At 42.8% G+C, this 13,619-nt stretch overlaps 1 long non-coding RNA gene across 1 annotated transcript in view; it reads left to right on the plus strand.

Moving 5' to 3' along the window:
* Window positions 1-2,251: 2,251 nt before the first annotated feature.
* The window catches only part of LOC132404394 (uncharacterized), a 42,706-nt gene continuing 31,338 nt past the window's right edge, over window positions 2,252-13,619 (plus strand). The window contains exon 1 of the long non-coding RNA XR_009515523.1: window positions 2,252-2,519. This is a non-coding gene — a long non-coding RNA (uncharacterized LOC132404394). The remainder of the gene's footprint in view (window positions 2,520-13,619) is intronic.

Consider the following 13,619-nt stretch of genomic DNA (forward strand, 5'->3'; position numbering starts at 1 on the left):
CGTATAGGTGTCGCATCATACTGAGTGATTAAGGACCAGAAATGTTTCTGATAAAGTGGGACAGGCAAGAAGTAGCTTCAAAACTTCAAAGATGTCCCATCAGTATCACAGTAACAACAACACCATCTGTATCCCTTCAGTATTTTGAACACTGGAATAGCCAACAGAAAGCATGGTCTTATTTGCAATATTTGCCAAAATGCCACAGAATAAGTCCAGGAACCTAACAAAAACAGGCTTCACTAGGATGCACATTGACTATGGACTATATAAACACTCACCATAATTCATTTATCCCATCCTGATTTATGTAAGAGTTTCCAAAAGGCAGTATGCCACTCTTCCACTATATTGTTCATGGGTTTTTGCACCTATTGCACAATCAGGGAAAATATTCCATTTGTTGATGATAGACTGAATGCAGAACTTCTAGATGTGCCTAAATAATGGGAGGAGACTGCGCAGGTTAAGACTTCATTCTTTCAAGCACAGGAGACTGTGCATTGGCATTAGAGTTGCAAGTAAACTTATGTGGGGCATTGACAGGGTGAATGCACACTGTCATTTTCCCAGTGAAAACAAAACAAAAACTAGGGGGCATAGGTTTAACATCAGCTGGAAATGATTTAAAAGGGTCACAAGGTGAAAATTCTTCATGCGGAGGATGGTGCATATATTGAACAAACTGCCAGTAAAACCGGCTGAGGCAAATGGTTTTGGATAAATATGTAGATAGGAAAGGTTAGAGGTTTAAAGGGATTTATGCCAAATGTAGGCTAAAGGGACTAGCTGAAGTTGGTCAACATGGGCGAATAGGGCTGAAAGAGCTGTTTTCTTGCAATACATTGTTACATTTCAAAACACCATTCTAAGCCAAAGGGCCTTTGTTGTACTGCTGGAATACTCTTAATTTTAATTAAGCAACTTTCATTATTTACCCTTATTAAACTGTCTTCTATGGTCTGGACAGAGACCATTTGCCTCTCTGAAAGTTCCCAAATTCCCCAGTCTTCGTCTGCACTGCTTACAGTGCTTGATGATTTCTTTGTCTGAACAACAACTGAACCTCTTGACAGGTCTGCATGCTTTTCTGCACCGAGTTGCTGCTTGGTGGTTGGCTGATTTGATATTTGCATTAATGAGCTGGTGTACCTAATAAAGTGGCCACAGAGTGTATATTCCGTGTGTTGTCTGTACCTGCATGCCTGTGATTCTCCTGCATACACGCCTTTCATTCTTCCTGTACCTCACAGTAGTTGCACAAATGTCAATAAACTTGATTTAACTTGACTTCAGTAGGTTCAATTTATTGTCAGAGAAATGTATACAATATACATCCTGAAATTCTTCTTCTTCGCAACCATCCACAAAAATAGAGAAGTGCCCCAAAGGAATGACAGTTAAACGTTAGAACCCCAAAGCCCCCTCCAACTCTCCCTCCCATGCATAAGCAGCAAAGCGATGACCCACCCACTCCCCCACCAACAAAAAAGCATCTGGACCCTCCACCGAGCACTCAAGCGTGCAGCAAAGCATCAATAAAGACGGAGACTTGCTGTACCCAAAGACTACTTGTTCACTCAGTAATTTGACATACAACAGGCTCTCTCTCTCTCTCCCTAGTAAAGGAAAAAAAAGGTGTCCCAATTTCACAGCAAGAGGGGAGACATAACAAACACTCTGATTTACGATGTTAAAAATCTGTTGCGTCGCTTTTTCCAAGCTCTGTGCCCAAAGACCTTGTGTCTCTGAGCACGCAGCCAGCTTGCTGCTTACGATCTTCTGTCTCCCACAGCACACCAGTTTACTGCAGCGGCACTGACCTCAAATCTGCCCACCTCCAGAGCCACGAAAGTCCGGCACCCCAAAGGTACACTAAATCAGAAACCAATGGTCGTGAGGCCCTGGAGCAAAGAACCAAAAGCCAGCATGTAATTCCAGGTCAGGGTCTTCAAAAGAAACCTGAAAAGGAAAAAAAAAGAGATATTAAATATAGAAATAGAGCTGTTTCCAAAAGTGCAAGCAAAGGAGTCGCCGTAAGGTGCCATCATCCTAGGCTTCTAAGACATGACTGGCTTGTTAAAAATTTTCTGCAGTGTTACATACTCACAGTTTGAGCACAGGACAGTGGGATGATGTAATGGTTTTGTGAGTGGGATGGTGTTATGTCACGTGATGGTATGTTCTAAACAGTATTTAAACCATCCCGTGGTCTGTGACATAGTTCTCATTTTTATTTTTGATGCAACGTTGTTGTTCCCGGTCGGAGGTGTGGAGACTCCACTGGTTTTGTTTGTTTTATTTGTTTGTTTTATTTTTCCCTTACAGTCCAGTATCGGAAGTGAAGGCATTACCGGAGTTACCTGAGTTCAAAGGATTGGATAAAGTTACTGTCGTTCAGTGTCTTGGGAATAATCCATCCTTTTTTTGAATTCATTTGGGAATTGTGGCATGCACTTTTGAGTTAAACCCCTGCAAGGTGGGGAAGGTTTGTGCAGTGACCACCCTCCAATCAAAAGGTCAGTCCCTTTATTTTCCTTGTGATTTCTTGGAACAAGGCATCTCTCAGCTGTGGGATTGGCAGATTCGTTGTTATTTCGAAGGAATCATTGTTTCGGGGAAGTCTCTCCTTAATGACTGTATAAAGCACATGGACTTTTGAATTTACCACTTTAAGTCTGTGCTTGGATGAGAACTCATTAAGAACAGTATCTAAGTTTGACTGTTCGTTAGATATTGCTGCCTAACTGTTAACTTCCGGTTAAGTTAGTAATTTATTTACTTTTCTAAGCTTTGAGCAGAGGTTAATAAATCTCGGGTTTTGTTTATAAACCCTTTCTCAGCTTCATATTGATTGTTGCTGCATTTGTAGCTGCAGGGACAGGAGTTGAGGCCAGCGTTGATCATTGAATGGCAGGGAGCCATGTCGGGATTGGAGGCCTACTCCAACTCCTGTTTTCTTCTGTGTACAATGAAGATTTACGAAAACACTATGACTTGCCAACACCAATTCTGAATCAGCAAAATGTAAACTAATTACAATTTTAGTGCTTCAGGTGAATAGATGATGTAACTCCACATACATTTCAAGCAATAAACACTTGATGACCATTCGAATACCAAATTATTGCACATGCTGGAAGTCTGAATTACGAGATAACCAACACAACTTGGAAATACTCAGCAGGTCAAGCAGCATCAGTGGAGGGAGAAACAGGATTAATGTTTTTGATTGATGAACTTTCATCACAACCTTTCAATGATTTTAATCGTTAAATTAATTATTTTTCTTTCTCCAAAGATAAAGTCTGTCCTGCTGCATGGTTTCAGCCTTCTGTCTATATACATGAAATGTGATGTGCTTGTCATGTCAGGGGGTTGATTTACTTGTCAGTCAAAAGCCACCTGTACTGTGCTGGTCATCTGTTGGCCTGTTTGAAACACGCAGTAGCTCTTTCTCACTGGTTCCCTGGGTGTCAAGGCACTGGTGTCCGGTTTCAGGCACCTCATGGGTATAGGGGTATCATACACGAGAAGCTCAGCTGCTTTTCTTTCATCCCCAGGGCCTGCTTCACACTGAGGTCATGAATAACCTTTGGGAAAGTATGCTCCAGACTTGCAATCTTAGCTAAGTACCTGTGTGATGAATATTTAGTTTTGTAGTTTTCCCAATTTGGGGGACTTTGATGTTTGATCGTATCTCTTACTGTTTGTAAATAAATGATTTATGTGCTTATTTGTAATCAGTGTCTTCAGTCTCACTTCCCAAACTTATGAACCTGCTTCTGTGTTACAGTCCTCTAGCTAGAAGTGCTGTGTCATATTTCACAAAGTGGTGAAACCCTGGGTTTCAGCCTGAAAAATCAACTGTAGTCTTTACCATAGATGCTGCCTGACCTGCTGAATTCCTTCAGCATTTTGTGTGTTGCTCCCCTAAAATGACCACATTTTCAAGAGATATGGAAAAAAAACATCAAAATTTGATTATATAACACAGTAAACAGAGCACTTATTTCTAGACATTTTCAGCTACTAGTTGTTAAATACAACTTACCCAGAAAAAAAATGCTGAGCAAACTTGAGTGATTGCATCTCAATCAACGTAGTGACCGTGACAATAAATTATCCCAATATATTTTATACTGCCTTGTCATAGGTTTTAATAATCTACCTTCTAGTCCATTAAAATAAAGTAAGATGTTCAATTCTACGGTAATGTATAATGGACTCAATGGCAGATTGCCATCAAGGCCAAGTATGCTTGCTCATACAGGAAACACTCTACCCTTGCAAAAATAACTGAACAACAGATTCAGACTTACTTCTTACTTTCTTAATCCAATTCTCATCAATATCTTGTATACCCATGCTGGAATTACTTCGTCAGACATCCTGGGAGCTGTGGCCAGCCAAGGGAAGAGGGAAAGCTGAACAGACATTGGCAGACCGATTCTGAATACTGACACCTGAAGTTAAGCAGGCATTCTATCGCCAATTCAATGCAACAAATGATAATGCAGCCCAATGACTTTGCCTATCAAATATACTTATTAATCAAGATTGATTCAAACAACTCGAAGATTCACCACGTGGTTTCAAGCAATCATTTAACTCTAGTTTGATAACTCTTAATTATTTGCACAACCCTTTACTTTTACAACGTCCAAACCACACTGCCCATATTAAGGTATTAGGCACTCTTGCTGAACCTGGTTGAGTTGCGGTCTTGGCGAGTTCATCTCTAAGTCCCTCACTCAGCTTCTTCATATGAGGTGGATGCTGGCCAACTCCCAAGGCAACTTCTCCAGAGTCACTGATACTGGTCTTTTCCTAAGGCAACTTCTCAAGAGTCACTGATGTTGGTTATCTAGTTAGGAAAATTCTCCAGAATCACTGATGTTGGTTATCTAGTAAGCCAACTTCTCCAGAGTCACTGAAGCTGGTCATCTCCTAAGGCAACTTCTCCAGAGTCACTGAAGCTGGTCATCTCTTAAGGCAACTTCTCCAGAGTCACTGAAGCTGGTCATCTCTTACGGCAACTTCTCCAGAGTCACTGAAGCTGGTCATCTCTTACGGCAACTTCTCCAGAGTCACTGAAGCTGGTCATCTCTTACGGCAACTTCTCCAGAGTCACTGAAGCTGGTCATCTCTTACGGCAACTTCTCCAGAGTCACTGAAGCTGGTCATCTCTTACGGCAACTTCTCCAGAGTCACTGAAGCTGGTCATCTCTTAAGGCAACTTCTCCAGAGTCACTGAAGCTGGTCATCTCTTACGGCAACTTCTCCAGAGTCACTGAAGCTGGTCATCTCTTAAGGCAACTTCTCCAGAGTCACTGAAGCTGGTCATCTCTTACGGCAACTTCTCCAGAGTCACTGAAGCTGGTCATCTCTTACGGCAACTTCTCCAGAGTCACTGAAGCTGGTCATCTCTTAAGGCAACTTCTCCAGAGTCACTGAAGCTGGTCATCTCTTACGGCAACTTCTCCAGAGTCACTGAAGCTGGTCATCTCTTACGGCAACTTCTCCAGAGTCACTGAAGCTGGTCATCTCCTAAGGCAACTTCTCCAGAGTCACTGAAGCTGGTCATCTCCTAAGGCAACTTCTCCAGAGTCACTGAAGCTGGTCATCTCTTACGGCAACTTCTCCAGAGTCACTGAAGCTGGTCATCTCTTACGGCAACTTCTCCAGAGTCACTGAAGCTGGTCATCTCTTACGGCAACTTCTTCAGAGTCACTGAAGCTGGTCATCTCCTAAGGCAATTTCTCCAGAGTCACTGAAGCTGGTCATCTCCTAAGGCAATTTCTCCAGGATCACTGATGTTAGTCTTCTCATAAGGAATTTCTTATACATTTCTTCACATGCCTCCCATACTTGGTTTAGTTCTTTATTTCCTTCACGTGGACTTCATTTGGATCTTCAACCCACACTGCCATCTAACTTTGCATCATCTGAAAACCTGGACACTGGATCCAGCCATTCAAATGTTTGATATAGACTGTGACAGCTGGGGCACCACCTTCCTTAATTAAAAGCATAGTGAACTGTACATGGCTCTGCCACCTTCTCTCGCAGTGAATTCCAGATTTTAACTACTTTCCATGTAAAGAAACCTTCCCCTCAAATCCCTTTTAAAAATCCTTCCTCTCACCTGGAAAATATGCCATTTTATTTTTGATATGGCTACCAGGGAAAAGATTCTGACTACCCACCCTATTTCTGCCACTCTTAATTCTATACGTGCTTCCGTGTAAGACATTTAAAATCCATACTTCTGTTCTGCAATCACTTTATGTTGTTGATCCATACTATTTTCACAAGCCTATACTGTCTTATATAACATTCAGCACACTTTAATTTCTGACTTTGGCCTTTTAGAGTCTTCAAAACACAGGGAGAAATTTTATGGAAACTGAACATTCAGCCACCCTTCAACCATACATTTACATAATTACAGTCAGAGAATCTTAGAAAAATACAGCACAGAAACAGGTCCTTTGGCACAGCTTCTCTATACTGAATCATTTAAACTGCTTACTCCCATCAGCCGCATTGGGACCATAGCCCTTCATACCTCTATCATCTATCTATCTATTGAATACTTCTCTTGAATGGTGAAATCAAACTCAAACAAGCTGTGTGGTGAAGAAGTCTCAAAAGCACCTCTTTCACCTCAGACGGTTGAAGAAGTTTGGTATGGGCCTCCAAATTCTAAGAACTTTCTATAGGGGCACAATTAAGAGCATCCTGACTGGTATGGTAACTGTATTTCCCTCAATCGCAGGACTCTGCAGAGAGTGGTGCAGACAGCCCAGTGCTTCTGTAGATGTGAACTTCCCACTGTTCAGGACATTTACAAAGACAGGTGTGTAGAAAAGGGCCCAAAGGATCATTGAAGACACAAGTGACCCCAAACCCAAACTGTTCAAACTGCTATCATTTTGCTATCAAACTGCTATCATTGCTATCAAACGGTACAGCAGCATAAAAGCCAGGACGAACAGGCTCTGGGACAGTTGCTTCCACCAGGCCATCAGACTGATTAATACATGCTGACGCAACTGTACTTCTATGTTATATTGACTATCCTATTACTGTCAGAGATGGGTCCTTCATTCCTCAGATATCTCTAAACAATTCCTTTCAGTCGAGTTCAAGTTCAGGTTTATTGTTGCTCAGCTGTATACATGTATACTGCCAAACGAAACAAAGTTCCTTTGTATCAGGGTGCACAACACAATATATAATACTTACACACAACACGTAAAGTAATGTTATCACAGATAAATTAACAAATAATTTTTAAAATCCCAGAAGTTTCCTGCCTGATGATGTGGGGGGGAGGGTGTGGAAGGGATGCACGGGAGACAAGGGGATCCTTTATGATGCAAACGGCCCTGCGTACACAACACTCCTGATAAAATTCTCAGATGGCTGGAAGAGAAGACCTAATGGTCCACTTAGCCATCCTTGCAATCCTTTGTTGAGTCTTGCAGTCAGGTGCCTTGCAATTCCTGCATCAGATGGAGATGCAGCTGGCCAGGGCAGTCTCAATGGTGCTCTTTTAAAAATTGGTTACAATGGGGAGCTGATGGGGAAGGGAGTCACATTTACCTCAAACTCCTCTGGAAACACAGACACTGCTGTGCTTTCTTGACTAAAGAGATGATGCTGAGGGATCAGGTGTTATGTGCACTCCCAGAAGCTTTGTGATCCTAACTCTCCCTGTGGAGGAGCTGTTCATGTGCAGTGAGGAGTGGTCAGCTAGCACCTTCTTAAAGTCCACAATCATCTCTTGTCCACATAGGGAATCAAACTGTTGCTCTCTCACCATACCTCAAGCCGCTCTACTTCCTCTTGTCATCGTTGTTGATGAGGTCAACCCCTGTTGTATCTTCAGCAAATTTGAAGATGTGTGTCCTTTCACTGATTCTGTTCCATTTCTTGGATTTACTGTGTATGCCTGCAAGAAAACAAATCTCAAGTACGTCGATAATGAATTTACTTTGAAGTTTGATGATTCATTTTGAGCTGGATCTATCAGTAAAGTCATGTATTAACTACGTGTTCAACAGTGGGTTGAGCACACTGCGGTGGGACGCTGGATCTGAGCACGATGGAGCTAGAGTTACTGCCACCAGCACAGACTGACTGTGGTCCTTCTGTTGAGAAGTTCAAGATCCAGTTTCGAAAAGAGGAGTTGAGACTCAATGAGGACAGTTTACCCACCAGCTTCTGAAGGATAATCTCACCTGTTCCCAGCGTATTGATGCAGCTATAAAGAAGGCAAGGCAGTGGCTATATTTCATTAGGAATTTGAAGAGATTTTTATAGATGTACCGTGGAGATCATTCTGACAGGAGGCATCACTGTCTGGTGTGTGTGGGGTGGGGGGGGGGGAGGTACTACTGCATAGGACCGAAATAAGCTACAGAACATTGTAAAGTTAGTCATCTAGCCTCTATAGTATCCAAGACATCTTCAAGGATCAGTGCCTCAGAAAGGTGGTGTCCATTACTAAGGACCCCCATCACCCAGGACATGCACTCTTCTCTTTGTTACATTCAGGAAGGAGGTACAGAAGCCTGAAGACACACACTCAGTGATTCAGGAACAGCTGCTTCCCTTCTGCCATCCGATTCCTAAATGGACATTGAACCCATGAATACCACCTCACTTTTTTTTAATATTATTTCTGTGTTGCATTCTTTTTAATCTAACTATTTAAATACATATATCTACTTACTGTCATTGGTTTAGTTATTAATTTTTCTCTTTCTACTTTACAATGTTTTGCTTGTACTGCTGCTGCCAAGTTTACAAATTTCACAACATATGTCGATGAAGCTAAACCTAATTTGATTCTGATGAACACCGAGCTGAAGTTGATGAGCAGCACCCTTGTGTAGCAGAATCAAAATCTAGTTTAATATCATCAGCATATGCTGTGAAATTTGTTAACTTTACTGCGGCAGTACTATGAAATACTCAATAAAGAAATACTGGAAAAAACTGAACCACTGTAAGTATATATACTGTATGTCTATTAAATAGTTAAAATAAATAGTGCAAAAGAGCAGAAATGAGGAAGTATTGAGGTAGTGTTCATGTGTTCAATGTCCGTTTCAAAATTGGATGGCAGAGTGGAAGAAGCTGTTCCTGAATCGTTAGGTATGAGGCATTATTGTCCAGGAGGGACCAGATGGAGTGGAAATAAAGCCAAGGCTATGTCATTGTCAGCTCATTACTATTGAGGTCAGTGACACTGGACTGTAGCTGTTACCGCCACCCTCTTTGATGCTGGGAAGATGCTGCCTGCCTTGAAGTCCAGGGAGACAGGTGACTGTTCTCTGGAAATGATGAAGATGTCTATTAGGACCTCTGTTAACTGGGCTGCAGAGTCCTTCAGCACCTGACCCGGTAAGTTAACCAGCCACACAGATTTACATGGATTGACCCTGTCAAGGGTCTTCCTCACATCAGCTCAGTCAGATAGACTGCCTGCCCCTAGGAGAGAGGGGGACCTTCCTCACTGACGGATTGCCCTGAATGCCCTGCCACGTATCTCTGGTGTCACAGAAATGGCTGCATTTTCTCTGTGAATAATCCTGTCTTCCCTTCCTGGTGCTAACCTAAGATCCATCTTCTTTTCCCCGAACCAAAGGCTGCAACCCAATCTCATGGCAGAACCTAAGCTCTGCTGTCAACCACAGGTTCTGATTTGCCCTCACAGAGATGTGTTTAATAGCAGTGGCATCCTCCGTGCACTCCTCTATCTAGCTAGTCACAGATCCTGAATATTCTTCGAAGTTAAAGTCTTGGTTCTGGGTAGCCACCTCCATGAAGGGATTCTCATCTGTAATTTCAGAATTGTACTGTAAAGCTGAGATTACTCCTTCTGGCCGGGTCATTCTTTCCCTTTGAACTAGCTTGACTTGGTTAATCGGTAAACTGTAAGCAGGAATTAGCAGAATAAATACGTGCTCAGAGTATCCAAGATGGGCCAGGGGCAGCCTTGTATGCACCAGGGATGCTGGTATAAACCAGGTCTAATGTGGCAGAAAAGTCAACACTGATAGTACTTAGGCAAGACTGCTTTTAAGTTAAGATGGTTGACACTGCCAGCAATAATAAGGAGACTGACAGGGCGTGTGGCTTAGAGGTCTTGGCTGGCACCATGGATCTCACAGAGAGCTTCCTCAACACTAGCACAGGGTGGTGGTGATGGGGGGCGGGGGGCGATGCCGTTATACAGCCACAATCACAATTGCAGTGAATTTCCTTGGTGCTACAATTAAGTGTCTTAAAATACCATAAGACCCTATGATGATAAGATATAAGAGCAGAGTTAGGCCATTTGGCTCATCAAGTCTGTTCTGCCATTTCATCATGGCTGATCCAATTTTCCTCTCGGTCCCAATCTCTTGTCTTCTTCCCATATCCCTTCATGCCCTGACCAATCAAGAATCTATCAACCTCGGCCTTAAATTTACACAAAGACTTGGCCTCCACAGTTGCTTGTGGCAAAGAATTCCAAGATTCATCACTCTCTAGCTGAAGAAATTCCTTCTCACCTCCATTCTAAAAGGACACTTCTCTATTCTGAGGCTGTGTCCTCTGGGCTTAGACTCTCCCACCAGAGGAAGCATCTTCTCTACATGCATTCTTCCAATGCCTTTCACCATTCGATAGTTTTCAATGAGGTTACCCCTCACGCTAATAATTTCTGGCGAATATAGGTCAAGAGCCATTAAACACTTTTCACATGACAAGCCATTCAATCCTGAAATCATTTTTCTGATCTTCCTTCGAAGCCTCTCCAGTTTCAGTTAATCCTTTCCAAGATAAGCACACACTACTCCAAGTGAGGCCTCACCAGTGCTTTATAGAGTTTCAACATTACATCTTTTATTTTATATTCGATCCTCTTGAAAAGAATGCTAACATTGCATTTGTTTTCCTCACTATGGACTTAACCTACATATAAACTTTGGAGAATCCTGCACAAGGACTCCCAAACCTCTTTGCAGCTCAGTTCTATTCTAATTTCCCTCCATTTAGAAAGTAGTCAAGCCTTTCATTTATTCTACCAAAGTGCATGGCCAAACACCTCCCAAAACTGTATTCCATCTGTCACTTCTTTGCCCATTCTCCTAACCTGTCTAAGTCCTTCAGCAGCCTCTCTACTTCCTCAAAACTTCCTGCCCCTCCACCTATCTTCATACCATCTAAAACTTAACAACAAAGCCATCAATTCCATCATTCAAATCATTGACAAATAACATAAAAAGAATCGGTTCCAACACAGACCCCTATGGAACACCATTAATCATGGGCAGCCAACCAGAAAATGCTCCCTTTATTCCCACTCTTTGCCTCCTGCCAAACAGTCACTGCTTTATTCGTGCTAGAATCCTTCCTGAAACACCATGGGCTTGTAGCTTATTAATCAGCTTCATGTGTGACATCATGTCAAAGGCTGTCTGAAAATCAAAGTACAAAACATCAACCAAACACGAGGAAATCTGCAGATGCTGGAAATTCAAGCAACACACACAAATTGCTGGTGGAACTCAGCAGGCCAGGCAGCATCTATAGGAAGAAGTACAGTCAAAGTTTCAGGCCGAGACCCTTCATCAGGACTAACTGAAAGAAAAGATAGTAAGAGATTCGAAAGTGGGAGGGGAAGGGGGAGATCTGAAACGATAAGAGAAGACAGGAGGAGGATGGGTGAAGCTAAGAGCTGGAAAGGTGATTGGTGAAAGGAATACGCAGATTGAGAAGGGAGAGGATCATGGGACGGGAGGCCTAGGGAGAAAGAAAGGGGGAGGGGAGCACCAGAGGAAGATGGAGAGCAGGCAAGGAGTGATTGTGAGAGGAGCAGAGAGAGAGAAAAGAGAGAGGAAAAATAAGGGGGAATAATAAATAAATAAATAAATAAACAAACAAACAAACAAGCGAACAGGCAGACAAACAAATGAACAAATAGATAAGGGATGGAGTAAGAAGGGGAGGAGGGGCATTAGCAGAAGTTAGAGAAGTCAATGTTCATGTCATCAGGTTGGAGGCTACCCAGCCGGTATATAAGGTGTTGTTCCTCCAAACTGAGTGTGGCTTCATCTTGACAGTGGAGAAGGCCATGGATGGACATATCAGAATGGGAATGGGACGTGGAATTAAAATGTGTGGCCACTGGGAGATCCTGCTTTCTCTGGTGGAGAGAGCGTAGGTGTTCAGCGAAACGGTCTCCCAGTCTGCGTCGGGTCTCAGCAATATATAAAGGGCCACACTGGGAGCACCAGACGCAGTATACCACACCAGCCGACTCACAGGTGAAGTGTCGCCTCACCTGGAAGGACAGTCTGGGGCCCTGAATGGTGGTGAGGGAGGAAGTGTAAGGGCAGATGTAGTACTTGTTCCACTTACAAGGATTAGTGCCAGGAGGGAAATCGGTGGGAAGTGATGGGGGGTACAAATGGACAAGGGAGTCACGTAGGGAGCAATCCTCTGGAAAGCGGAAAAAGGAAGGAGGAAAAGATGTGTTTGGTGGTGGGATCCAGTTGGAGGTGTTGGACGTTTCATAGAATTATGTGCTGGACACGGAGGCTGGTGAAGTTGTAGGTGAGGACAAGAGGAGCCTTATCCCTAGCAGCGTGGTGTGAAGATGGAGTGAGAACGGATGTGCGAGAAATGGAAGAGATGTGGTTGAGGGCAGCATTGATGGCGGAGGAAGGGAAGCCCCTTTCCCTGAAAAAGGAGGGCATCTCCTTCATTCTAGAAAGAAAAGCCTCATCCTGAGAGCAGGTGTGGCGGAGAAGAAGGAATTCAACTGGATCTCACCACCAAACACATTTCCCCCCCACCTTTCTGTTTTCTGCAGGGATCAGTCCTTACACAACTCTGTTCTGTGACTATGACTTATTGTATCATGTGCCTCCGAGTACCATGAAACCTCATCCTTAATAACCAACTCCAACATCTTCCCAACCACTCAGATCAGGCTAAATGGCCTATAGTGTCCTTTCTTCTGTCTCTCTCTCTTCTTGAAGAACAGAGTGTTATTTGTAATTTTCCAGTCTTCTGGAACCATGCCAGAATCTAGTGATTGTTGAAAGATCATTACTAATGTCTCCACAATATCTTCAGCCACTTCTTTTAGAACATTAGGGTGTATACCATCTCGTCCAGGTGACTTATCTACCTTAAGATCTTTCCGTTTCAGTGTAACTTCACATATTTCATGGCCCCTGACACCTGGAACTTCCACCATACTGTTAGTGCCTTCCACAGTGAAGACTGTTGCAAAATACTTATTCGGTTTGTCCACCATTTCCTTGTCTCTCATTACTACCTCTCTAGCATCGTTTTCCAGTGTCCAATATCTACACTCACCTCTCTTTTACACTTTATGTATCTGAAGAAACTTTTGGTATCCTCTTTAATATTATTGGCAAGCTAACTTTCATATTCCATCTTTACCTTCTTAATCACTTTTCAGTTGCCTTCTGTTGTTTTTTAAAAACTTCCCATTCCTCTAACTTCCCACTCAGTTTTGTTCTATTATATGCCATCACTTTGGCTTTTATGTTGGCTTTGACTTCTCTTCTTAGCTATAGTTGTGT

The sequence above is a fragment of the Hypanus sabinus genome, chromosome 14 (genome assembly GCF_030144855.1).
Source record: "Hypanus sabinus isolate sHypSab1 chromosome 14, sHypSab1.hap1, whole genome shotgun sequence".
NCBI lineage: Eukaryota > Metazoa > Chordata > Chondrichthyes > Myliobatiformes > Dasyatidae > Hypanus > Hypanus sabinus.